The sequence below is a fragment of the Chinchilla lanigera genome, unplaced genomic scaffold, assembly GCF_000276665.1.
Source record: "Chinchilla lanigera isolate Chin_1 unplaced genomic scaffold, ChiLan1.0 scaffold00025, whole genome shotgun sequence".
Taxonomy (NCBI): domain Eukaryota; kingdom Metazoa; phylum Chordata; class Mammalia; order Rodentia; family Chinchillidae; genus Chinchilla; species Chinchilla lanigera.
Window position 1 is genome coordinate 23,319,217 of NW_004955426.1, and position 27,212 is coordinate 23,346,428.

At 39.4% G+C, this 27,212-nt stretch overlaps 1 long non-coding RNA gene across 1 annotated transcript; it reads right to left on the reverse strand.

Moving 5' to 3' along the window:
* Positions 1-1,809: 1,809 nt before the first annotated feature.
* Positions 1,810-25,791, reverse strand: LOC106148674. Its single transcript, XR_001234317.1, has 4 exons — positions 25,492-25,791; positions 24,529-24,723; positions 7,351-7,493; positions 1,810-1,906 (listed from the first exon to the last, which is right to left on the reverse strand). It is a non-coding gene; the product is annotated as an uncharacterized LOC106148674 (long non-coding RNA).
* Between the last annotated feature and the right edge of the window lie 1,421 nt (positions 25,792-27,212).

Genomic DNA, 27,212 nt, shown 5'->3' on the forward strand with positions numbered 1-27,212 from the left:
GTCCCAGTGCTGAAAATCCCTGCTGTCAGTCACACCTTTGAGACTGCCCTCAAGGACAGTCTCCACATGCTCGAGTAGGCCAAGAGGAATTTTAAATTAAGGCAATTGCATCATTGCCATGTTCAGAGAATAACCTTCTCAAACAATAATAACGTTTGTAACCATTACTGAGCAGTAACTCTAGGCCAGGACTTTTACATGATGTTGCATGTTTTATTAATTTCATTTAATACACAAAACACCTCTGTAGCAAGTATTCTGTTTCTATTTACAGAGGTCAGTACAAACTTAAGTGGATTCAAACCAAATTATAGTGCTTATAGGCCCTTACTTCTTTTTTTCTTGTTCTTACTCATATTTAAAGGAATAGTTTATACACAATGACATGAACAATCTTAAATGCACAGCTTGATAAATATTCGTGCATTCCTGCCTTTAAATAACCATCATGCTGATCAAGGATCAAGAGATGCATCCTTTCCATTGCCACGGGAGACTTTGCCATTCTCCTCCCAGCTCCTCCTGTTGCATCCCTTCTCTATAAAAAGAGCAGCCCTAAAGCCTAACTGTTTGGCTAAGCAAGGGAAGACATAGGTCAGGCAAGCTGGAGGAAGAAAGAAAATGGTCCAAGACAAAAATGGGGAGTGGGCTGGCTGAGGAGGTACCAGGAGGCGGGTTCATCTTAGATACCACAAAGACCATTCCTCAGGTGCCACCAGCCTCTGCAACATATGCAGCTACTGCCCACGTAACTGGAACAGTTCTCAACACCTCCCAAGCCACTGTACCAGCTTAAAGATCCAGGCCTGCAGAGACCCATGCAGAAGTCAGGTCCTGCATATCAAGCAGTGCTGGTCTCTCCCACTGCCGGGAATCCCAGTCTCTAACAAGAAACAGAATGCTGACAAATGAAAAGGAGATGTATTTGCTGGCACAGAGTCCACAGAGTGGGAAGACAGGCCAAGACTGGGATCCCACAGGAAGTTTCAAACCCACTTTCTGATTCTTAGTTTAGCTATCATCAACTCTTCCCAGATCCAATGTCCTGCTTGTACTTCGCCAAGTTTAAATAGAGCTTCTCCTATTGTCTTTCCTTCTCTCTTGCTGTTCAGCTGCTTGTTCAGGATTTTCTAAGCTCCTTCTGCATTAGTTGGTGCACAGCCCCCCTGCAAGCTGGCAAGTGGTGATGGTGGTAGCTTGTGTTGGATTATTTTTATCAGTTCTGTCTCAAGATCTAGGGTTCCAAATAGTTGGCTGGCTTTTGAAGCACATCTCATGAAAACCTTGAAAGTTGCAGGACAACTACAACCAAAGATCAAAAGCTGTGGGTGTAGATTTCTGCTGATGGGCCAAGAGGAGTGAGCATATTGCATAGGGAGTGAAGGCTGAAAAGGAGGAAGAAAGGAAAACGGGGATGAGGAGTGGAAAGGGATAGAAAGAAGGGAAATGGAAAGAAATAGTAGAAGGAGGTAAAGGAAGAGAAGAGAGAGGAGGATGTGAGGGGAAAACAGGCAAAGGAATTCAAGAGTGAGAAGTGAGCCAAATGGGAGAAGAAAGAAAAGTGGAATAAGTCATTCAAAGAAAGAGTGACAAGATGAAACTCATAATTTCAGAGCATGATAGAAGAATCTGCAGCACAGGGAAAATGGACTTTTGAAAACTTAACTGTCTATGTTAATTGTTAAAATAACTAAATAAATGCTAACAAACATCTGTATCAATAGGTACCTATAGAAAACTAGATACCAATAGTCACAAAGATTAAATATTCTGCCCAAAAGTGATGTCCACAGATACACTTACCTGCAGTAGATAATGGATCCTGATTTGATTTCAATTTGTGGCAACTCTGCACATAGGTCCAGAAATATGTTTAGACTTTCCAGCCATCTCCCACTTTACACACCTAAGAAGCAATTACACATGAAGGAAACAGAAGCAAAGAGAAATAAATCAGAAGTACCAACACCTTTTTTTTTTACATTTCTAGCTGGAGAGGTTCTGTAATCAACTATGCTAATACTGATCAGTGTTTTTCTGGAACATTCCAACAGAAAAGTTAAAAAAGCAGACCCAGGTAACACTGAACTACTAAGAATTATGCATCTAGAAGTTCCAGAAAGCCCAAGTTTTCCAATATATTTTCTGTCATGAGTGCCCTAACACCCACTAACGTCCACTTCCCTTTGGGGGAAGTCCTATATTTATTTATTGATTAATTCCAGAAACACTCTGAAATTTATGTATGCCAGATTCAGTACTAGTCTCTGAGGATACAAAGAGAGAGGAAAAGGTCCTTTAAATCACCCCTGGAGATCCTCACAGAATGTAACTAAACTGTAACTAAGTATTTCACAACGGATGGTATAATACCATCCCCCATGAACCTCTTCTCAGAAATCCTACTGGACTGGCATCAAAAGACATGGAATAAGGACACATATAATTGTGTACTTGAATATAAAATAAAATATTTCAGGTAAGAATTCATCATTTTATGCAATGTCTATTTAACATTTTGGTGTTTGCATGTGGACTGAAAGAAGTCTCTTGGAAGCTTTATGTTTCATCTTAAATTTATGGACTTTGAAGCCTACTCTGTTATAGACATTAATACTGTTCACCAAATACTTCTACTTATTCTGAACACATATAGTGACATAGGAGATTAACACAAGGTGAAGCTGGCTGGGGAAGTGGGCATGACCTATTAATTACAAGATCCCAGAACACACAATTCCCAAAGCCCTGAAAGTGAACTTCAGGAGAACTTGAGCAGTTTTTCAATAGGATGGCCTAGAGCTGACGTCAGCCTGAGGCGTGGGACCCCAGCACCACCTCTCAGGACCTACATGTAGACAGTCTCACAGCTTTCCTCCAGACTTGGACAGTATAAAGGACACAGCTGCCCAAAAGAGCTTGCTCTCATGTCTCCTCAGGATGGCCCACCTTGCTTTCTCCGGGATGCTCTTCTACTTGCTTATTCCTCTTTTACTCTGCCCAAGCTCACTCTGCAGAGCCGGTTTCTCCCTCACTCTTCACTTTTATTTTTTTGAGTAAACTTTGCCACTGCTTTTTGCTCATTTTATCCAGTTCTTTGTTCAAGATGAGAAGAACCTGGAATCCAACTCCAGAAGGAGAGCTGAGCAACCGAGAACCCAGTAACATTTATTTGGTGAGCCACCTGTAGAAGGAGCTGCCCTATAGCAGTAGATTTGCCCTTTCTTGGCCCTCTTTGAAGACAGGTGAGTCTCTACAACAAGCTTTGGCCAATGAAGTATGTGTGGAAATGGAAGTTGCCACTTCTAAGTGGCTGTATTAAGATCCAGTCCATGGTATAATACACTTGTCTTTTCTTCCACTAAGGCAATAGGCAATGTCCTAGATAAAGATTTTACCATCAGTCTAGACCCTGGAAAGAAGACAGCTTGGAATCCAGGACCCAGCTGAGCCTGATGGATACGCAACATAGAGGAGAAATTACCTATTATGTCACTAACATTGGAATTTTCTGGTTACCAGATCATTCATAATTCACAAAATATTTGTACCTGTTTACATGTATGAATGCATCCTTTCTTCCCCAGCTCCAAATTTTAAGATGCATTTAGCAGAAAGATGTGCCATAATTTAGCTGGGACTTTGCATACAGTCCACACCACTTTCCCAACAGGAAAAGCATAGAACCAGACATTCTCTAGGATCTCTTCAAATGCTAACACTATGTCATTCTGTGGATGAGGCAATAGCGGGCCTATGTCACTTATCTAAACTGAATAAAATTAAATTAATTTGATTGGAAAGCTGTTATATCTGATTACAGAGCAATTGATTAGATTGCTACAGAGTCAATCTGATTTGGTTATTGTTTTAGTTGTGTTAACGAGGCAATCAGATTGCACAGTGATCCAATTGGTTGTTTGGGTCATTGGCCTACCAACTGTTGGACATTTGGCCAGAACCACAGTTTGACCCTAGGACAGGATATGAAATTAATTAGCTTGAATGCTAAATTATTTTTTTCCTGTAAGCAGTTGGTTATGCATCAAGTACTGTCATGTAATAAATAATATTTATCAGCTGTAAATATTTAAAATTTAGACTCTTCCCTGTAAACATGCCACACCAAGAAGTTTAAATATTTTATGATGCAATAAACTTCTGGTTAAGTTTAAATTTTAAGAGTTATGTAGACCTCTACTTTCCTAAAGAGCTTCATTCCAACATGCCTTGAAGTAAAAATGGATCACTCCTTGCCAGTAACAACAATCGATTCTGATTTCATTATTCCAAATGAAAATATTTATCCCACAAGGAAGAATGGATTCCAGGCTGCAGGAGAACAGCAGTTCATGTGATCTGCTGGTTGTTGTACGCACTGAAACACCTGAGTTTGTGATAGGTGCTGGGTACCTCCAGTACCTGTAGACATCTGATGAATAAATAAGTGAACAATTAGCTCATGATTGAGAACACCAGTATTTCTTCATTTCATCTATTTCCTAGAACTGAAGGACACACTCTTCTGAATATATAAAGTGTATCACCTCATAATAGAATGCTTTTGCTTTGCAATGACTTGGGTCTGAATTTGATTTCTGGATTTGCTGTTGTTGCAAATTGCATTTTCCAGAGATGTTCACAGTGCTATTTTCCATTCCACATTCATACTCTTTCACAATGTGGACTTATCACTCTTCTGTATGTGTTAGTAAATTTCTACACAATATCAAATCTGGGTGAACGTTCTGACCAGTATGAGAAATACAAGTTAGCAGAGGTGATGATACCGTAGTCAGAAGCACACACAGCCTTTAAATGATCTTGCAACTTCTGCTTCCTACCTCTTGGAAGCCAGCTACCAGGCAAAGATCCGATGGAGATTTTTACTTTCAGACATCAAGGTTCTGGTTGGATTTTACTGAATGGATGAAAATGTGTATGTTTTGATGGAATACAGAATGGATTTGTTATAGAACATGTTGGATTTGCTTTGTCTTTGGAGCACAATCTTAGTAGGAAGTTGGTTATACAAATTTGAAACTCAGAAAAGCAATATGTGTTGGAGATGTAGACTTGGGAGTCAACAGCAAATGGGTGGTAACTGGAGACAGGTAACATCTAGAAAAAACAATAGGATGAGGAAAATGGGCTTGGGGATTAAACACAAGGAAAACCAGCATCTAAGGAAAAACCAAGAGAGAGAAACATCACAGAAGAAATTAACAAGACAGGGCCAGGATGGCAGGGGAAACCCAGGAGAGTTCCATACCACAGAAGTCAAAGGCGGGGCCTTCAACAGCGAGGGTGTGGTCAATTGTGTCAAACGTTGCTGAGATAACAAGGAAGTTGTAAGAATAGCAGCCGGACTCAGCTTTGCTTCCAAGAAATCAAATAGAGGGCTGAGAAAACCCCAGACTCGGCAGAGTGGTTGCTGCTGGAAGGTAAAAGTCCACACTTACTTTCACTGAATATAAATTACTTCTATTATGGGCCTTTTCTGTTGTTACAACTGGTGATAGTATTATAAAGAAATCTGGACTTTTCAAGTTGTTCTCACTTAATATTTTCACAACTTTCTTCTGAGAGAGGTAGGAAAGGAATAACAATTTTCATTTCTTCTTGAGTTAAAAAACTTTTTCGCTAGGTAAGATTAAAGGATTTCCTAAGATGATAAGCAGAAGCAACCTTAAAAGATTGACAGAAATTGAGCCAAGCATGGTGAGGCATGTACATCTGTCTGTGTGGGGACCTGGCCAAATCCCAACAGTCTGTATGAGGGGTGCAGGGAAGGATGAAATAAGAGACAGAGACAATTTAGTAATGCATGAAAAGGGGCGCTGGAAGTCAATGCCTCAGGATGGGCAAAGACAAAGACTCTCCAGCTTGCCACTGTTTGATTAGCCAGAATGTGGGGAGGAGCGGTGAGTGATTCCAGGGACAGTAATGGCAATTACAGTGAGCTAGTAAGAGCAAAGCGCGGGGCGTGGTGGCTCACACCTGTCATCCCAGCACTCAGGAGGATGAGGCAGGAGGACTGTTGTGAGTTCAAGACCAGACTGGGCTACAATGTGAGCTCAAGGCCAGCCTGAACTGCATAGGGAGACCCTGTCTCAAAAAGAAAAACAAACAAACAAACAAACAAACAAGAGGAACAAAGCAGTCTTACAGGGATGGGACAAGGTGCAATAAGGAAACTCTAGTTTCCCCAGGCGAAACTTTTACTATCGCTACTACATTAAAAATCCTTGTCATCCTCAGCAGGTCTGATCTTGCCCTGTGAGCACCATGGCATCACTAATGTAGGGCTTCAGCTATGACTGAGAGAAAGCAGAGAGTTTCCCAGTTCCAGTTTGGCTTACAGGGCAGGACAAAGACAGCCTCAGATGTCTAGATTCAGTTGATAATTTGTGGTCCCCAACAAATCCCAGAGACATGGGAGGTGGGGTGGGAGGACTGTTAGTTTGAGGCCAGTCTGGGCAACTTAACTATAACTTGATAGAAAGGAAAATTTAAAAGAAAGAAAAAGAAAGAGAGACAAGAGAAAGAAAGAAAGAAAGACAGAAAGACAGAAAGACAGAAAGACAGAAAGAAAGAAAGAAAGAAAGAAGGGGAGGAAGGGGAGGGGAGGGGAGAGGGTGGAGAAAAAAAGGCTGGGGTTGTAGAACAGTGTAGAGTGGTTGCTTAGCATAAGCAAGGACATGGGTTCAATTCTCAGGGCCACAAAAAATATGATTAACAGATTGCTAAACAATCCTTCCCAATATAGTCACACATCACTTTCTGAGAAGTGTATTTTTGGTTTTGTCCTGTGCAAGCATCGTAGTGTATGTTTCACAAGGATAAATGGTATGAGCCAATCATTCCATGTGGCCTCTTGACGTAATTGAGAGATACGATAAACACAAAGGTGTTTGAGGCTGCTGCCAGTGTAACAACATATTATTTTATAGCAAACATTTTAATGAGTAGAAGTACACCCAAACAAAAAGAACCACAATATAGAAACATATAAACCAGTAACACTATAATTTATTACAGTTATCTAGTATTATACACTATATGGTTGTATCTCTAATCTTTTATAGCACTGGCAGTAGAGCATGTTTGTTAATACAAACATGAATAATGTGTTGCTGCAATGTTAGCACCTTAGGATGATAGGAATTTTCAGCTCCATTATAATCTTACTGTACCACCATTGTTGATTAAAATATCAGGATGAGCTTGGTGCACAATACAGTTCTGCTTCATTTCATTCTTGCCACTCTATAAGGAAAGCTAAGAAAGTGTTTCTTTCTATATCCATGTGCCAGATGAGGAAACTGAAGTTTGGGAGTTTAGCCTAACCTGTTCATCTTCTCTCTCCTGGTCTGTGGATGGATTCTTGAGGTTGAGATTAGTGGGAATAAAGTTGGGGCTTGGGTAGTCGTTGAACAATGTATAATTCATGGAAGCATCAGAAATCACCAAGAAACACATTCTGGGGTAGCCTGAATTTCAGGGGGAAGAGAAATGGTACCTTTTAAAATCTAGCTCTGGAAATAACAGCTAATTTAATATACTATAGAAGACAATATGCAAACACAGTACTGTAATTAATGGCTCAGTATTTGTTATTACCAAAGCCAATTTGAACTACCTAAATTTCTTTGTGACCCAAGTTTTCCCAGTCTAAAGAGAGACCAACCTGGGAGCTGATCACACAAGTTTTTTTTAAAAAAAATGAACACTGCTATTCTCTGCCCACCCTCAACACCCACTCCAACTACAATGCACACAGTACAACACAGCTAAGAAGTGTGTGCGATCGTTTTTCATTACTTTTCCTCTGCCTCTACCAGAGACCAGTTTTGGCATTTTTATTGTGTCATTAATTTCCGTTATATTCTGAACACGGAGTGAGGAGGTCTTCGAGGCTATGGCTGACTGACAGTGTTTGGACAAGTCCAATTAAGTGTCTCATGTTTGGAGAATCTTGGGAAGATAAATAAATCACTGGGACTTTCATTATGAAAACCGCCATTTGGCAATGGCGACATTTCTCCTGGGAAAGCGATGCAGATTTATGACGGGAGGAAGGGTACAGCTAGTTAATCAAACCCTGCCAGGAGGGGCGTCGGAGTCATGAAATGAACTGGATGAAAGTCCAGCTCAGTGCTCTCCGCACATGTCATTGCTCTTCCTGTTTCCATCATCTTTCACAACCCCGCTCCTGGGGATGAGAATGTGAACGAAGATGTTTCCTTCTCTTGGGGAAGTGCAGTGAGAAGGCAGCCAGTTCATCAACGTCAGTCCTGTGCTACCCAGGGCCCTTACCACCCCCGCACCGCCTTTGCTGACCAAACTCCTCCCAGCATGCCTTCCTTCCCAGGTGAGGCCTGATCCAAATGAAAATTCTAGAGATTTTCTCGTTCTCTCAGAAATCTCATGAAGGCTACAACCACCCTCCTGTGACCCTGGTCCCCGCTCCTTCCCTACATCTGAAGAGCATCTGTGAATGATGTTGCTGTCATTAGAGAGATCAAGGAAATTTGTGTTCACACTCCTTATTAAATGACATTAAGGAGTTACCGTTAATTTAGTTTGGTCTATGATGCCATGATGGTTAAAATTCTTTAAAGTTCATATATGTTGGAGGCACACTCTGAGCCATTTAGAGTTAAGAAGTCATAATATGTGAATGAGCTTTTAAAATTCTTCAGGAAAAAAAAAGGGGGAGGGGTAGATCATTTGGTTCTGTTAGGAGACAGTGCTGATAGGGTTGCCAGACAAAAGCCAAGACAGCCAGTTAAACTGGAAAATCACATAAAGAACAAATAATTTGCTAGAACAAATACATCCCATGCAGCACTGAGGAGCACACTTATAACAGAGATGAATATTTGAACTGGGGATGTAGCTCAATGGTGGGGAACTTCCCCATCCTACAGAGACCCTGGGTTCAATCCCCAGCACCACCAAAACAAAAAGTGCAGATTTATTTTTCTAAAATTCAAGTTGAATTTGATGGCATGTACTTTTATTTGCTGAATCAGGCAACCTTACATGTTAATTGTTGAATATGAAAAGCTTAATCTGAGACTAAGACAGTGAGGAACTCATAGCTTAGTGAGGATCACAGGAAAACAGGCAATAGCAATGCAAGGTAGGAAATGCCACGGGGGTGGGCACAAATGCCCTCACTGCACAGGACACCTAATTTGTACCTGAAAGATACCTAACTTTTCTTCCCTAGAAATGCAATAGCAGGCACCCAGGTAAAGATGGGGAGTTGGCTTGAGCACAGCGCTGATTCAGGCAGAAGAAACAGATGTGGGAAGATCCTAGAGTAAAGAACATACCTGAAGAGGCCCAGGCTTGTGCGACGCAGACAAGAAAAAGAGTGACAAGTATACCAGTCGGGGATGTAGTGTGGCTGGACGATATAATGCGAGATTAGGAGGGCTTACTATGCCATTCTAGGAAACTGAGAACCTCCTGAGGACAATGGGTCCCCATCGGAGAGGAGTAATTTGAGCACCCTAATGTTGTGGAAAGAGAGGCTTTACAGGAACGTGGAGAATAGATGAAAGAGAAACAAGCCTGGGGACAAAGAGAAAAGTCAAGATTCTGAACAATCATCCAACAAAAACGGATGGCAACCTGAACTAAGATAATGGCAAAGGACCCAGAGAATTAGAAGGGCCCAAAAGATATTGAAAAGGTAGAACAATAGGATTTCTATTGTTCTGACATGGGTTAAAAGTGGTACAGTGAGAAAGGAAAGGAGAAATGACTCCCACATTCCTTGTTTGTGCAGCCAGTCACTGGCTGATGTTCTCACTCATCAGAGAAGCAAACACAGGAGGAAAAGTGGAGGAAGACCAGGCTGAGCTGGCTTAGGGATGCATGAGCAGGAGGCTTCTGAGGCCCCTCCCAGTGAAGGAACATAAGAAGCAGTTGAGTACAGGGTACTTGAGTGTAGGTTTTGAAGGATCTGGAGTGAAGACATAGATTGATCTTTTGGTTTTTGTAATTGTATTTGTTTTTATTTGCACAAAGACAAATAAATAAATTTGAACTGTAACAAGTTTAAGCAGTCCATATAAATGAATGTATCCCTTACATTAATGTATTCTGCTATTATCATTTTCATCTGTACTCTTCTAGAACCTTTCCTGTGCCTTACATACATACATGTATTGACAGATCCATGTTCTGTTTGTGAGTTGTTTTCTTGCTTTAGGGTGTCAGGCTTCCTTTGATAAGATTCCCCAGGAGATAAGGCTCTCAGAGGGAGATCTCTGTGCAGGAGATTTAACGGGGAGAATGGATTACCGAAACAACACCTGGGAAGGAGCAAGGGAGGCAGGACTGAACAGAACAAACTGAATATAATAAAATAGGGCTAATGTCTTAGCCACTGTCATAGGCACAGTAACTAGGAGAGGCCGTCAGAGTTGACTTGAAGAAAAAAGGCTGGATCATCGCATCCTCACATTAACCAGTCACCAAATGCGAGCTACCTCCGAGGAAGAAGCATGCTTTAGAAAATATGTCCTTGGCTGAGGACAATTCCTAGAGAAGGACTCTGCTGTGTCCTTCTGTAGCCAACGTTCATGACAGCTGGAGAGATGACTGTTGATGTTGAAGGAGGAGCCTGCCAGGCACCAAGGCATCCGATACACAGAATGCACGTCGGTGCAGAAGCTCCTGAGTATATGTCCTGGAGATCTGTCTCTTTTAGTAAAGTGACCGTTGTCCTTCCAACTGCTGCACAGTACTCCAGAGGATGTGCTGCCACAGCTTTTTAAAATCTTTTTTTTATTACTGCATGTTAGTAATACGTAGCAACAAGATTCATTTTGATATACTGGTACATCCATATAACATTTGATTTCTTGCATTTCCCATTACTCCTCTCTCCTTTTCTTCCTCTCTTTCCTGATCTTTTTCCCCATCTCTAAAACTCTACCTTCTAATTTCCTATTATCTCTCCTTTATTTAATTTATTCATTCATTCATTCATTCATTTTAGATTGTGCATATAAGAGAAAAAATGAGATAGTTAAATGAGTCTGGGTTATCTTGCTTAACACAATGGCCTCCAGCTCCATTTCTTTTTCTGCAAATGACATAATTTCATCCTTCTTTAAGGCTGAATAATATTCCACTGTGTGTATATACCATGTTTTTCTTATCCATTCATTTTTTTGACAGATGTCTAGGTTCTTTCCACAGCTTGGTTATTGTGAACTGCACCGCTACAAACATGGGTAGGCATGTGTTGCTATAGCAGGCTGTCTTTAATTCTTTTGGGAATATACCAAGGACTTCTATAGCTGGGTTTAGTGAAAATTCTGTTTTTAGTTACTTGAAGAAACTTCATAGTGATTTCCTTAGTCATTGTACTATTTTACATTCTCATCCTTGTCAGCATTTGTTGCTTTTGGCATTGTTGATGGTAGGCATCCTGAATAGAGTGAGACAGAATCTCAATGTAATTTTGATTCACATTGTATTAAAGGCTAATGATGTTGGACAATTCTCAGATACTTATTGGCCATTTGTACTTCCTTTGGCCTTTACTGCCTGGGTTGTTCAGGGGTTGGAGTTAATTTCTTTAGCTCCTTATATATTCTCTATACCAATTCCCTATCAGAAGAGTAACTCTCTCCCGTTCTGAAGGTTGCTTTTCACTTTGCTGATGTTTGCCTTTGTGGATCACTCCCTTCTTAATGTACATTCATGTTGTTTCCAACAGTTTACTGTTATCAACAATAGCACAGATCAAATGGACTTCTGGCTTTTGGTAATGATCGAATAAGTCCCTACCAGAGGGTGCCTCCCCCACAAAAAATGATAAAAGCTGGCTATGACACAAAAGGAACTACTTGAAGTTGCTGGAGAGTGGACAGAAGCAGAGACTCCTGTGGGCAGAGAACGTGTGAAGAGCAGCACTGTAATACAAGGTCCCCATTTTTGCAACTTTCACGCTGGGATTTATGTGGTCCATTTGTTACTTAGCAAGCAGCTCCAGAATGGAGACACTAATGGAAAAGCCCACAGTCTTCCTGGTCAGCAAAATCAGAGAAGTGAGGCTGAGAAACTGTTACTGAAGCAAGCAGGGGAGTGCTGGAAGGGAAGGGAAAAGAAAATAGAGGAGACCCTAAAACCTGTCTGCACACATCTCAGACTGACCTCTGCATGCATGGATCAGAAGAAAGCAGCCCAGCTAAGAAAATTATTTGGCTCCAGACCAGAGCTGCTGCCCAAAGAAACAGACTTTGCACTTCATGTCCAGCCAAAAAAATGTCTTGCTAATACTAAGGAAATAGCACCCATTAGAAAAAGTGAACAAATCAGAATCTTCATAACCTCGTATTCATAGTATACAGGCTATAACCCAAAACAACTTGACATAAAAATAAAGAAAATGCAGCATATACTCCAGAGAAAAGAAAGTCAACCCCATGTGACCCTGACATAAAGCAGATGTTAAAGCTGGCACACAAGAATTTCAAAGCTGTTATTTTAACTGTCTTCGGTAAAATAAAGCAAAGTGGGCTATCGATGAATAAAAATGTAAGAAAACTCAGAAGAGATATTTAAATAATCAAAAGAGCCAAATGGAAATCCTAGAACTAAACAAACACAATACCTGAAATTTTTAAATTATTGGATGAACTTAGTTATCAAGTGAGTATATCTGAAAAGAGGGAGAGAATACACACATTGGCAATAAATCAGTGAAATTGTCTGTGGAGATGAACAGAGAGCAAAGGACTTAGAAATGACTGAGGACCCTCTCAGGTAGTATCAGGTCACTCAACCTACAAGCAGTCCCAGCAGAAGAAGAGGACAGAAGACAGAAAGGATAATGGCCAAAAGCTTCCCCAGTTTGTTGAAAGAGAAATTTACAGGTTCAAGATGTTTTATCAACACCAGTTAGAATAAATAAACTTGAAGATGTTGACATTAAAACACATTACAGTTCAGTTATGGAGTCAAAAGTAAAGAAAAAACCTTGAAAGCAGTGAAAGAATAAAATTAAAATAGAGCTGGGTAGAGAGCTTGCCTAGTATGTGGGAGACCTTGGGTTTGATCCCCAGCACCACAAAACCAACAAAACAAAACAATACAAAACAAAACAAACCAAAACAAACCATTACTTAGAAGGGAACAGAATCTGACTGAGAATGCCGTTCTAGTCAGAAACCATGAAGGCCAGAAGAATGTGAGATTAAAAAAGAAAACTGTCAACACGGAGTCCTCAGTCCAGAAAAAAAGTCCTTCTAAAACAAAGACAAAATGAAAACAATTTCTGATAAAGACGACTAAGAAACTTCACTGCTAGCAGATCTGCATCGTGCACAAAGGTTAATGAGAGTTCCTCAGGCAGAAGGGAAAAGATTTTTGAGGGAAATTTGAATTCTCAGGAGAGAAAGAAGAACAGAAAGGACAAAAATTGCTGAGGAAATATAAAAGAGGTTTTTTGGTTTTGCTTCTTAATTTTTAAAATAAATCTGTAAAAAGTAAAATTATGGCATTGTCTTCTGAGATTTTACAATATCAGTATATTTAATGCATATAATAGCTATGGCACAATGAGGGGCAGTGATAGGTGTGGTGATATATGTTCATGAGTTTTCCACATTCTACAAAACTGTGAATAAGTTTATTATGTTAACTGTTAAACTATATACATATGTAATATGTATGTAATTTCTAGCCAATCACTGAAAAAAACATAAAGAGCATAGCTGAAAAGCCACTAAGAACATTTAAATGGAACTTAAAATATCCAGATATTTTTAAAGACAAAAAATGAAAAACATAGAGAACATAGAGGAGACAAGAAAAAAAAGACCAAAAAAACCCAGACTATAAAATGGTAGCCCACTCAAATATATAAATAACTGTATTAAGCAGTATCCAGTTAAATGATTCCATCAAAAGGCAACCAGAGTTGTGACACGTGTTGTAACCCTAGCAATCAGAGGATCCCAGCAAGTTCAAGGCTAACCTGGGCTAGAAAGTGCATTCAAGCCCACCCTGAAATACATAGTGAGAACTTGTCTTCAAAAACAAAGCAAACAATCAAAAGGCAGAGATTGTCAGAAAGGAGTTTAACATGTTAGTAAAACACTACTGCGTACAAAAGATAACTTACGTCTGAAGACACAAGCTCAGAGGAAATAAATGGAGAACATACAGTATATAATAGAAAGCATTGAAAAGCTAGAGTGGCTTATTCAAGCACTAGACAAAATAGATTTCAAGATACTGGTTGAATTTTGCACTCCAAAAATACATGTATACATCCTAATCCATGGTACCCACGAATATGACCTTATTTAGAAATAGACTCCTTGCCGATGTAATTATATTGGGAGAGATGATAGCATATCAGGGGGTGCTTTAATCCAGTGATTAGTGCCCATACCAGAAGAGGGGAATTTGGACACAGAGACACAGAAATAACCAGGGAGAAGCCTAAGTGATGATAGAGGCACAGACTGGACTGACTGATCTCAAGCCAAAGAGCACCAACGAGTGCAAGCAGCCAACAGGACCACTGGGAGAATTTTTCCCTAGAGACTTCAAAGGGAGAAAGGCCCTGTGGGCTCCCAGGTTTGGACTTCTGTATTCATTTCTGTTGGCATAGAACGCTCACTCTGTGTAACTTTTAATGGTAGCTCTAAGGGACTAATTCAGAAGGCAAACAGAGATTATCAGAGATAAAGAGGAATACTTCTTTGAAATAAAGGGGTCAATTAACTGAAGACATAACAATCATAAATGTGGGTGAGACTAATAAAGGACTTCAAAAACATGAGGGAAAACAGACATAACTGAAGGGAGAAACTGACATTTCAATATTCAGAGATTTCTCTCAGCAATTAATACAGTAACTAGACAAAAAATCCCAGCAGAGACATAGAAGACTTGAAAAGAAAACCGCTACCATCCACACAAATACATAAAGGAAAGAACAGTTGTTAGTTTTAGAACATTCCTTTGTACTTTCTGCAATTTTCCTGATGTCCTCAATTACAGTCTTCATCTTTCTTTTGATATACAACATATTTGCCCTATTTCCCCCTCAAATTTGTGGTTGCAAATGTCTTTAATTTGCCTTTAAAATACCTCTCATCTTATGTCACTTATGCAGTTATCTTTTCTTTACTCTTTCTTCCTGACAATCATTTCAAAGTCCTATTTTCTTACCAATGTATAGTTTCCATACGTTTCTTCTTTCTGTTCTTTTCAAAATTCATATTTCTTCTCTTACACACTTTTGGTTTCCTTTATAATAGCTAACATTTCTAATGCCTTGAATACATTTATTGTTTTAACAATTAAACACAACCTAGTAAAGTCCTTGTATTATTCCTATATGAAAGATGAGGATACTGAGGCACAGAAAAGTCAATGAATTTGGGCATATTAAACAGACTAAGTGGTGGAGACAGACTCTAACCAACTAGGTTCCAGTGTTTGTACTCTTTACTACTGGGATACATGGTCTACCATCTTAGACAGTCAAAATATTGTGTTCTTTCTAAAATTTACTTTTACTCCCTTTTAATCAAATTCCTCATTTTCAAAGGTTTTGATCATTCTGTTGGTTATATATTATTTCTTATCAAATTACTTCTTGTTAACTTCTTTGTCATTATGAATTTTTGGCTTTTAAGCCTCCTATGGGAGACTAAAAAGTGAGCCCCAAAAGTATCCATGTTCTAATCCCTGATAGTTGAAAGTGGATTTGCTATTGCAAGATATCTATGTTATCAGGTAATTCCTTTTAGAAATGTCTTGCCAGTTAAGTATATTCCATATCTTTCTCTCTTTAAACAAAGAACTGAATGAGACAAGCTAAAAGTGGTGGCAAAGTTTATTTGAAAAATGGGGGGTGAGGGAGAAACTGGCTTTGCAGGGCAAACTTGGGCCAGAGAAAGGAAAAGAAAAAAGAAAAATCACAAGTACACCATGGCATGGAAGACAGGGTGGACTACTGTTGTGGTTTGTGTCTAGAGGTCCCCCCGAAGCCTCATGCAGTTATGGGGCAGGCTTCTAGAGTTTGTGATTGATTTATGGTCCAATGCTGGGATTATGGGTTTGAGGGCTACATTCACCCTAGAGTGAGTAGTCTGGCTACAATACAACGGACACAAAGAGTCTTCTCTCTGCTCCTCCCTCTTTGCTCTTGTTGCTTTTGCTGTTTTCTACCACTGTGAACTGTTGCCCTCTGCCATGTGCCACCCTGCCTTGGAGCCAATTGATTATAGACTGAAACCTCCACAAACTGTAAGCTAAATAAACCTTTCCCCCTTTAATTTTGGGCATTGGGTATTTTGTCTCAGCAATGAGGAAAAAATAACTAAGACAGCTACCAAGAAGAGTCACAATAGGAGAGTCTCATGGTGTCCTGTCTTTTTTATGCCATGCACATCTTGTGGGAACCCACAAGAAGTTCTACTTATGGGGTCCAGAGAGGCAATACTATGTAGATCTTGGGGTCTTGCCATGCCTCTCTTCCCAACCAGTCTAAGCTATGTCCTCTCCTATCTCATTTCCAGATGTGATTAAGTATCTGATGTTGGGAAGGTCAACCTGAATTACCTGGGTAGGCCCTAAATAAATCATACGAATCCTTAAGAAAGAGGCAGGGAGTGATGTAATGCGCGCACACACACACACACACACACACACACACACACACACACACGGGGAAAGCAATGTGAAGACATAGCAGAGAGAGATTTGGAGATGCTGACTTTGAAGTTTGGAGTGAGTCAGCCACAAATTAAGGCAAACTACCAGAGGCAAGAAACAGATCCCCACGGAGAGCCCCCTGCTAACACTACTCGGTGTCAATTTCTGCCCAGCGACTCTGATGTGCACTCTTGGTGCCCAGAACTGTGAGCAAATAACTTTCTTTTTTTTTAAGACAGAGTCTTGCTTTGTAGTATAACTGGTTTTGAACTCACTATGTAGTTCAGGCTGACCTGGAACTCACAAAAGTCCTTTTGCCTCAGTCTCCTGAGTGCACCACAACACCTGGCTTAACTTTCTGATCTTTAAAGTCGCTGAGTTGGTGGTAATTTGTTGCAGGAGCCACAGAAAATTAGTGCATTCTGCCTTTTGGCTACACATTTCACTTTAACATTATAATCTTTCATTTAAAAATACTGACTATAAGCCTACTGTGTACAAGCCTCGGAAACAAGTGGACAATGTCTTTACTCTGGTACAGTTTAAGTGGGTAAGGCGTTGCTAGGCAGGACCACTTCACACAAAATATGATGAAGTGTATGTTATGAGACTAGGGAAGACCACAGGATCACACAGGAGGGCATGACCTTGACAGAACCAAGAGTGGCTTCCACTACTCTTAGCTAATGGGTTCTGTTATTAGACACTGTCCACTGTCTTCATCAACATCATTGCAGCCATGTGATTTGTGTTATATTTAAAGAGCAATACAAAAATCTGGAGACTGTGTCTTGTGTTTGCTTTGAACTTGCCAAACAACTTTGAAGGTCAGAAGAACAGTTTGATAACAAGGAAATCAAGAGTAGGAATACATTTTTAAACTTTGTTGCTCACTTGAAAGCAATCAAAGAAGGATGCAGAGGCTCAGGATATGGCTACCTGTGTAGACAAGATGCAGTTGTTTCAGAGTACAGCTGAATATACAGAGCAAAGCCCCTTTTCCTCCCTCATTTAGCAAACGTTTAGTTGCCAGAGTTATACAGCTTCCAGCTCTGCTTCAGAAGGTCTTTGTTTATCTTCACAAGGACAATTAAGTGGCAGCAATGTGTAATATAACGAAGCACTGCCAAAACAAACAGCTCTCTTAAAATGTTGTGTAGAAGTGGCCATTGTTGCTGGTCCTTCTACAACAGTCTCAAACTGCTTGCTAATAGCTTAATTCTATTTCTCTGCAGACAGGCTGGTCCTATTGCAGAAGATGGACCATGTGCTCTGTTGGTTAGGAGACATCCTGGAAGCCAGAATGGACACACATTTTATAACATAGACAAGCAACTGACTCACTCCATAACCTAAGGTTATATCACTTAACCTCATGGGGCTTGTTGTCCATCCAGCTGGAAAAGTTAGTAATATGTGAGGTTATACTGAAAACTATTTGCAGTGCCACCAAGTTACTTTCAGGGATACAAAAGGAGACTGATAGCCCTGAGTTTAAAAAAAAAAATCCCTGTGGACAGTGCTTGCTAAAGATAAGCCTTACAAGATGCAAGAAGAGTTTGCTCAGAACAGCAAGAACATTCTCTAAAGGACAGAGACTGCTCTGTGCTGAGCTGAGAGCTAAATATCTCTGTCCCCAGCTGGCCGCAGTCAATAATCGTGGCTCTCTGTACAATGGATCTTGCTTCAACGATGATCCCAAAGTTACTCTCACTCAGTGACTCTTGCCAAGCAGACCAAGAAATCTGCAGTATCTGATGTCTTTCCCGCTTCAGAACTTAGGGTTAGATCAACTTTACTGAGTAAGTTGAGGGAAATGAAGAGAAAACAGTTTCTTTGCCTTAAGGGAGAAATATTTCTCATAGAATATGTGCTCCTGAGTATAAGGTTGGTTGATAGATCAATTGTAACTTAAAAGAGAAAACACTTTAAGCAAACAAATGTTTATAATCGTAGGAAATTGACATTGGTATTGGCTTTGCGATTTTGAGGACTAAAATATGCTCCAGGAATGTTGGCTTCAGATCCAGGATCTGGAATTGATATTTTGGTGGTGAAGATTGGCCTTTGAAGGTGAGACTTCTGATAAAACCTACAAATATTCATGTGGTCATTTAAATCATACAAGGCATTTCCAAAAAGCATGGGAAACTGATAATTGTGATTGAATGAACTATTTTATTCACAAGATCAGTAATGCTTGCTTTAAATACCTTTGGTGTTTTAAATACCTTTTTGTTAGCTCAACACAAAATAAGTCACAGGAGAATTGTGGCAAATAAACTCAAAGTGGGAACCAGAAATAACACATGAATATTTATTGTTCATAGATCTACAGATGCCAGCTGATACTGTTGAGCATATTTATCTCTTCACATATCTCAAATGGCAACTCTGTCATCTCTGTAAAAAGTGGCTAAGAAGACTCTCCAAACCTACATGAAGTCTGTACTCTGTTTATGATTCTGGACAAGTGTTCTGAACCTGGCTCAAGTTGGAAGCCTGTGGGTATTTGGCTTTGCCATTACTTCCAAAGAATTGATAGCAAAACATTGCTGGTCTCCTAGAGTGAATGAGACTAATGATATAATAAAAATCAACCCAACCAAGAAAGAAAACTACAGGCCAATCTCCCTAATGAATATTGATGCAAAAATCCTTAATAAGATATGGGCAAAGAGAATGCAACAAATCATCAAGAAGATTATACATCATGGCCAGTAGAATTCACACCAGGGATGCGAGGATGGTTCAACATATGCAAAAGAATAAATGTAATACACCATACTAACAGAACCAAAGACAAAAATCACATGATCATCTCAATAGATGAAGAAAAAGCTTTTGATAAAGTCTAACACCCATTTATGATAAAAATCCTACAGAAAATTGGAATAGATGGTCTTTACCTCAATCTTATAAAAGCCATCTATGACAAACCAACAGTTAAAATCATATTAAATGGTCAGAAACTGAAAGCTTTCACTCAAAAATCAGGAACAGGGCCTGGGGATTTAGCTCAGCGGCACAGCGCCTGCCCGGCAAGTGCAAGGTTGTGAGTTCAATTCTGGGTACCAAAAAAAAAAAAAAAAAAAAAAATCAGGAACAAGACAAGGACTTCCACTATCACTACTCCTATTCAATATACATCTTGAAACATTAGCCAGAGCAATTAGACAAGAGAAAAACAGAAGAAATAAAGATAGAAAAGGAAGAAGTTAAATTATCATTATTTTCAGGTGATATGATACTCTACATAGAAGACCCCAAAAACTTCACAAAAAACTTGTAGATTTAGTATCCAAATTCAGTAGTGTAGCAGGATACAAAGTCAACACTCAAAAGTCAATAACATTGCTGTACACAAGCAAGAAACTCACAGAGAGAGAAATTAGGGAAAGCTCACCCTTTAGGATAACATCCAAAAAAATGAGATATTAGGAATCAATCTAACAAAGGATATAAAAGATGTGTACAGTGAAAATTACAGTACCACAAAAAGGGGATTGAAGGGAATATCAGAAAATGGAAAGACATCCCTTGTTCTTGGACAGGAAGAACAAACCTAGTAAAAATGGCCATACTCCCAAAACTGCTTTATAGATTTAATGCAATCCCAATCAAAATACCATTAACACACCTCATAGATGTAGAGAAAACATTCTTAAAATTCATTTGGATCCAGGAGAGACCTAGAATAGTAAAAGCAATTCTGGGTAACAAAGGCAAGTCAGGGGGCATCACAATTCCGACCTGAAATTATACCACAAAGTTACTCTGATAAAATCAGCATGGTATTAGCAACAAACAAACAAACAAAAAAACCAGGCCTAAGGATCATTGGAAGAGGATAGAAGATGCAGATGCATCCCCAAATACACTCAGCCACCTTATCTTTGACAAAGGAGCCAAACATGTCACTAAAAGAAAGATAAGTCTCTTTAATAAATGTTGCTGGTAAAACTGGCTTGCCACATGCAGAAGACTAAAACCAGATCCATGTCTATCACCATGCACTAAACTAAAGTCAAAATGGATCAGGGATCTAAATATTAAAATAGAAACACTAAATTTAGTGGAAGAGAAAATAGAAATCTCGAAGACATAAGTGTAGGCAGAGCCTTCATGAACAAAACCTAGACTGCAAGAGAAATATTACAAAGAATCAACCAATGGGATTTCACCTTATTAAAAAGTTTTGCACAACAAAAGAAATCTCCAACAGAGTGAAAAGACAACCCACAGAATGGGAAGAAATTATAGCTAGCTGTCTCACAGACAGAGGACTTATATCTAGAACATATAAAAAGTTGAGGGGCTTGGGATTTAGCTCAGCGGTACAGTGCCTGTCTGGCAAGCGTGAGGTCATGAGTCCAATTCCCGGTACAGGAAGAAAATAAAAAAAAAAATAGAAAAAATCAGACCCTCCAAAATCAAAGACCCAATCCAAAAATAGCCATCTGAGATGAATATTCACTTCTCAGATGAAGAAATACAAATGGCAAATACACGAAAAATGTTCAACATCACTGGTCATTTGAAGGATGCAAATTAGAACAATGCTGAGATTCAATCTCACACCAGCAAGAATGGCTATTATCAACAAATCAACCAATAACAAAGGCTGGCAAGGCTCTGGGGAGAAAGAAACTCTCCTCCACTGTTAGTAGGAATGTAAACTGGGGCAACTACTGTGGAAATCAACGTGCAGATTCCTTAAAATACTGGGATTAGGGCAAGGGATTTAGCTCAGTAGTGCAGTGCCTGACTGGCAAGTGTGAGGTCCTGAGTTTGATTCCCGTTATCAAAAAAAAAGAGTGAGACGAAAACTGGGATTAGAGGTCCTGTTCAACCCAACTATTCCCCTTCTGGGTATCTTCCCAGAAGAGTTAAAAACATCATACCACAACAATATATGTGCACCCATGTTTATAGCAGCACAATTTGTAATAGCTAAATCTTGGAAGCAACCTAGATGCCCATCAACTGAAGAATGGATAAAAAAAAAATGTGGGGTTTTTAAATAATGGAATACTACTCAGGTATAAAGAAGGATAGACTGGAGACTTTTATAAGTAAGTGGATGCAATTCGAGACTATACTCATAAGTGAAATAAATCAGACCCATATGTGTAAACATCATATTGTCTCATTAATGTAAGAAATAGAACAAGGAAATAGAATCTGAAATATACAATAGATATTAATGAACTGGTCAAAAACTGTTCAAAGGAGAAGACAAACTGAGATGGGGGAAAGGGGAAAAGAAATGGAAAAAATATATATAAGTATACACAAGATAGTTAAGATAGTTATACAGATAGCTTCTCTTAGTTATTTGAAAAGAATGTTTTGTGCTAATACTGTTTAGACAAGACATCGTGCCTAAATCCTGTACTCTGAATAACTACTACAAATACAACAATACACAATGTATCAATTATTGTAACTGTCCTAACCTGTTTCAAAACTCGGTTTCATTATCTTTTTTCTCTCTAAAATAACAAATAAAATAATAAAATAATAAAAATTAAGGGGAAGAATAAGAGTATAAATTCAAAGCCTAAGAATAAATCTTTAGTTGTAATATACTGACCTAACCTCTCTGGATGGAGAAATCCGGGTCATACCAAAGGACATCCTAAGAACCTGGAACTCACAGATTAACAACAACTGGCCATTCACACATTCATCTATAAAGCATTTGCATATTGTTATCCACTTGCGTACACTGCACGGGGTCTGAAGTGGATGCACAGTGGGGTAAACTGAAATGCATAGCTAGCGTCTGAGCATCCACCCAAAATATTTATGGTGCGTGTTAGTATATACAGGCAAGTCAGCCATTTACAGAAATATGTTGTGGTCATTTTGAGCTTTAAAACAGAATGTGGGGGGTCATTTACTTAAATGAAATTGAGTAGAGAAGGATAGAAAGACTGTACTTATTACAAAAAGAACAAGAGCAGAGGGCTGAGGATGAAGGATATATTGTGCAAATATTGGGTTCTATAATAAGGGCAGCTCCACTTATGGGAAAATAGAATACAGACAGTTGTGTTTTAAGTAGTAGGCTTTCTTCTAAAGATGATGGGAATAACTGAGTTCTTTAGTCATTTGTTTACTGATTCGTGGAGCAACTACTGCCAGAGTAATTTACTTGTGTTAGGTCCTTTACTTGGCTTAGAAAATTTAAGGAAAATAAGAGTATGTTCCTGCCTTCAAAGCTCTTATATTTTAGTGGAGAAACATCTATAAACAAATAATTGGTCTGGCAAACATGTACCAACAAAAAATAAAATTGAAAAAACTGGTCAAAAGTACTAAAGTAGAGGTATACCTTTAGATTAAAGATGATAAGACTTGTAAATAAATATATAAATGTAGCTAATTGAATCGCCATCATTCAGTGGGTGAGCAATTTAACTGTTTTAACTATATTTAAACAAGTACAAGAGGTAATCAAATATGTGATGAAGTTTTACATTTTAAAATTTACTATATTAAAAGACATTGCCATTAATTCCCCTAAAAACCACCCCCCCAACACACTTCAAACACACTTATCCAAATTTTCTTGCCACATTCTGAAGCAAATCTGGAAGTCCTCTTTCCTGATTGTCTTCATGGGGTGTTATAAAAAACACAGTGAATGTCACTGCTGAGTGCCATACAGCAAAAAGGCAGGCTCTTAAAAACATTCTAGCCGGGTGTGGTGGCGCATGACTGAAATCCCAGCACTCGGGAAGCTGAGGCAGGAGGATCATTGCGAGTTCGAGATCAGCCTGGGCTACAAAGTGAGCTCAAGGACAGCCTGAACTGCATAGTGAGACCCTGTCTCAAAAAGACAAAAAAAAAAAACAACAAACAAACAAAACATTCTAGTGTGTCCTCACCCACCTTATTCACTGGATCTGGCTCCATGCAACTTCTGGCTCCTCCCCCAAATCAAAATGACTGTGAAAGTTTTGTATCAATTCAGACATCAAGGCAGTAAGAATAGTGTAACTAAAGACACTCATGAAAGAGGACTTCCAGAATTGCTTCAGGAAATGGCAAGAATGGTGGGATAAGTGTGTTTGAAGCAAGGTGGGGGGATTTTGAAAGGGATTGATGGTAATGTGTCTTTTACTGTAATAAATTTTTAAAACTTAAGTATTCAGCATATTTTTCAATCACAGCTTATAAATAATAGACAGATTTCTCAATGCCACAGGAAGATACAAATATGTTGCATTAGAATTGGGGTTATCAGTATGAACTTATGGTTTAATTTATACCTATGTTGTTATGGTTTATGTCCAGATGTTCTCCTAATGCCTCATGCAGTCATGAGGGGCAGGCTTTTCAGAGGGGGCTGAATCTACAGTTTGTGACTGATTCACGGTCCAGTGCTAGGATTAAAGGCGTGAGTGCTTCACCCAAGGAAGCATTCATGCAGTATAGCGTGCATGCAATGTAAGGGACAGGAAGAGGCTTGTCCCCCCCACTTCCCTTGTTGCTTTTGCCAGCTTCTGCCACCATGAACTGTTGCCCCTCTGCCACACAAACCTACATTGGAGCCAACCGATTATGGATTGAAACCTCTATAAACAGTGAGCTAAATAAACCTTTCGTCCCTTTAACTTTGGGTGTTGGGTATTTTGTCTCAGCAATGAGATAAGTAACTAAGATATAGATAAAGATATAGAGATATAGAGATGTAGATATAGATAGATATTACAGATTTAAATTTTCTAAGTAAAGCAAAGAACTAGATATATTTTACTCATATATCTGTAGGTTTACAGGTATATATATTTAAATATGTACATGTATGCATACCAGTGTCTATTTCTGATGTCCATTGGGAAGGCCTAGCAGCCATGATACCCCAGTATCAATGAACATGTCTTGTGCTCAGTTCTTGGTTTCTGACTATGACATGATTCTCCACTAAAGAAAACAAGATCACTTGGAGAACAGCTGATTTCATGGCCAGGGCGGGAAAAATTCAAGATGCGTCTGGAACATATTCTTCTGCAATAAAGTAAGAAAATAAAATTCTTAGAGAATAAGGACTTAAGGGAACATTTAAGAATCTCCTGCTTTCAAATTTGGTATAATTTAACATCAAAATAAATAATATTTGTAAATTATCTATTCAATAAAATTGGACATGAATGAATGCTCCCTTTATAAAATTACATGCAGTATAGAAGGAATAGAGGTTTTAAAATTTATTTTATGAATATTGTAATAATTGATTCATCAGGAAGTTGCCCAGGTTGACAAAATACATATTAATAACAGAGCAATGGTGTATTTAAAGAGGACACTCTGGCAGACACCTCTTCACTCACGTAATGCAGGTGTCACTTTACCATCAATGAGACAAACCGATACCATGCGCCTGCAGAGGAGATGCACTAGAAGGAGCCATCAAGACCTCTGTGATGCTCTTGAAAATGTGCTTCAGTTTATTCTCATCACAGGCAAACATTACAGATCCTTAGGACAGATTTCCCCCTCTGGTACCCCAATATTTCTCTGTGCATATTTCTAGTACTGCATTTACTATGTGAACTAAAAAAATGCATTATTTGGGTCTGCTTCCTCCTGGATTGTGGTTCTCAGGGAAGGAAGAGAATGTCATTTATCATTTTATACCTCTAAGTATATGCCTTCACATGCATGGCTCTATAGTCATTTTTATGACACTGTATTTCAGATACTTATTTGCATGACTTTATCTCTCGCTTTGTTAGAAAAACAACCAGCAGCTTAAACACGAAAGGCACTGATTACCTTAATCAATGCCTTATAGGAAGCTAAGTCTGGACATAGACAGCTGCAAGTTGGGTCAGCAGCTCCGTGACGTTGGTACTGGCGAGCATCTCAATGACAGGCCTGTCTCTCCATCTCCAGAAGGCTGCCACAGCTCCACACATCTTCATGGCCCATATAACAAGGCTCCAAGAAGTAAGGAGGTATGTTATCCGTTCCTACTTTTTATCATCAGGAAAATCCTTTTCCAAATTCCCATTAGGACTTGCAGTCAATTGGTAGACACACGCTCACTCCTAGACACATTAGAGATCCCCCTTGGGTTAGACACATCACTGTCTGAACAAAACAGAGGTTCTGTTAACAAGAAAATTGAGGCGGCTCACCGAGCAGGCAGCATGTGCTCCTGCCATGCTCCTCTAATAGACTGTGAAGTCTGTGATGGCAAAAACTAACTCTTGTTCTTTCATTTTCCTTTTTCACTTCCAGGGTCTAGCTTACTACATGGCAATGAGGAACTCAATAAATATTTGTCGAATGAGTGAAAATGACAAAATAGGCATATTTTTAAATAGGAAGCACAAGAAGGTCATGAAGATATAGAACTATACAGATTCTTACCAACTTGGATCCTGGCTGCTGACTCTCAATGCCCTTCACTCAACAAAACTAGAAGTGTGAAGTCATAAAGGGTTTCCGCGCTTGGGGTGGCTGATCTGGCATGAGTAAGATGGGAAGTGTGACTCTTACAGGCAAAGACATCAGTGTATCTGTAAGAGAACTTTTTACTTTTGTATTTTGAAATATCAGCAGTCAACACTGAACATAGCGTAACTGCAAGGAGGGCGGGCTCCAGGTCAACACTGAATATCTCAAGAACTACAGAGGAGGGCGGGCACCGGGTGCTGCACGTGAGGAATGGTCACTGGAGACTCTGCTGTTGCATGCGGAGGAAGCAGAGAAACCAGCTCCTCTGGTTTCCAGAAGCAAGAAAGTCATTCTGCAGGGCTCGCGGTAAATGTCTTGTCACACTTCCTACGACAGTTTTGGGTCACATGCCCTTCCCTATTCAGTCACTGGAAAGGAAGGCAAGATCCATTATCAGTTCAGACTAACCAGGGGGTAGAGGCTGGGGAGGAAATCTGTCTGGTACTGGTCCAGGAGTTATTGCCACACAGTAGGTTAAAAGGTTTCAAAACCCAAACTTGTTTTACTGATGATGGCAAAAATAGTTATGAAAGCATGATCTAAGCGATATTCTGAAGAAAGAACAATCATTAACTAAATATCAGGGAGGGGAATCAGGTGAGAGAAAGAAATCAGAGAAGGTTTGAGGTTGAATTTCATTTCCAAACTGATCTATAACAATAACAGAAAAATGGGGAGCCACTCACTGACCCATGATTTCCAGAAATGTGGAAGCTGTTCCCAAACTTAAAGTTCAGTTGTGGGTAATAATGAACAAACAAATAAAACTCAAAGTAACCAGCAGAATGCAGGACTCAGAGCACTTTATTATGTGGTAAGGAAGGGACAAGCCCAGCTAAGCACAACATATGAAATACATTCCCCAGGGGACTTACAACCACTCCAGGTCCCTGAAGCCTGAAAAAGTGATAAGGACAACAATTATCCTGCTCTGAAATTCTGATCAGTAGCAACAAACTAGTTAGCTAAGAAAACAGCAACGAGGAAAAACAGTGGCCATTTAAATTTTTGCGAAAGCAAAGAGTAGAAGCATC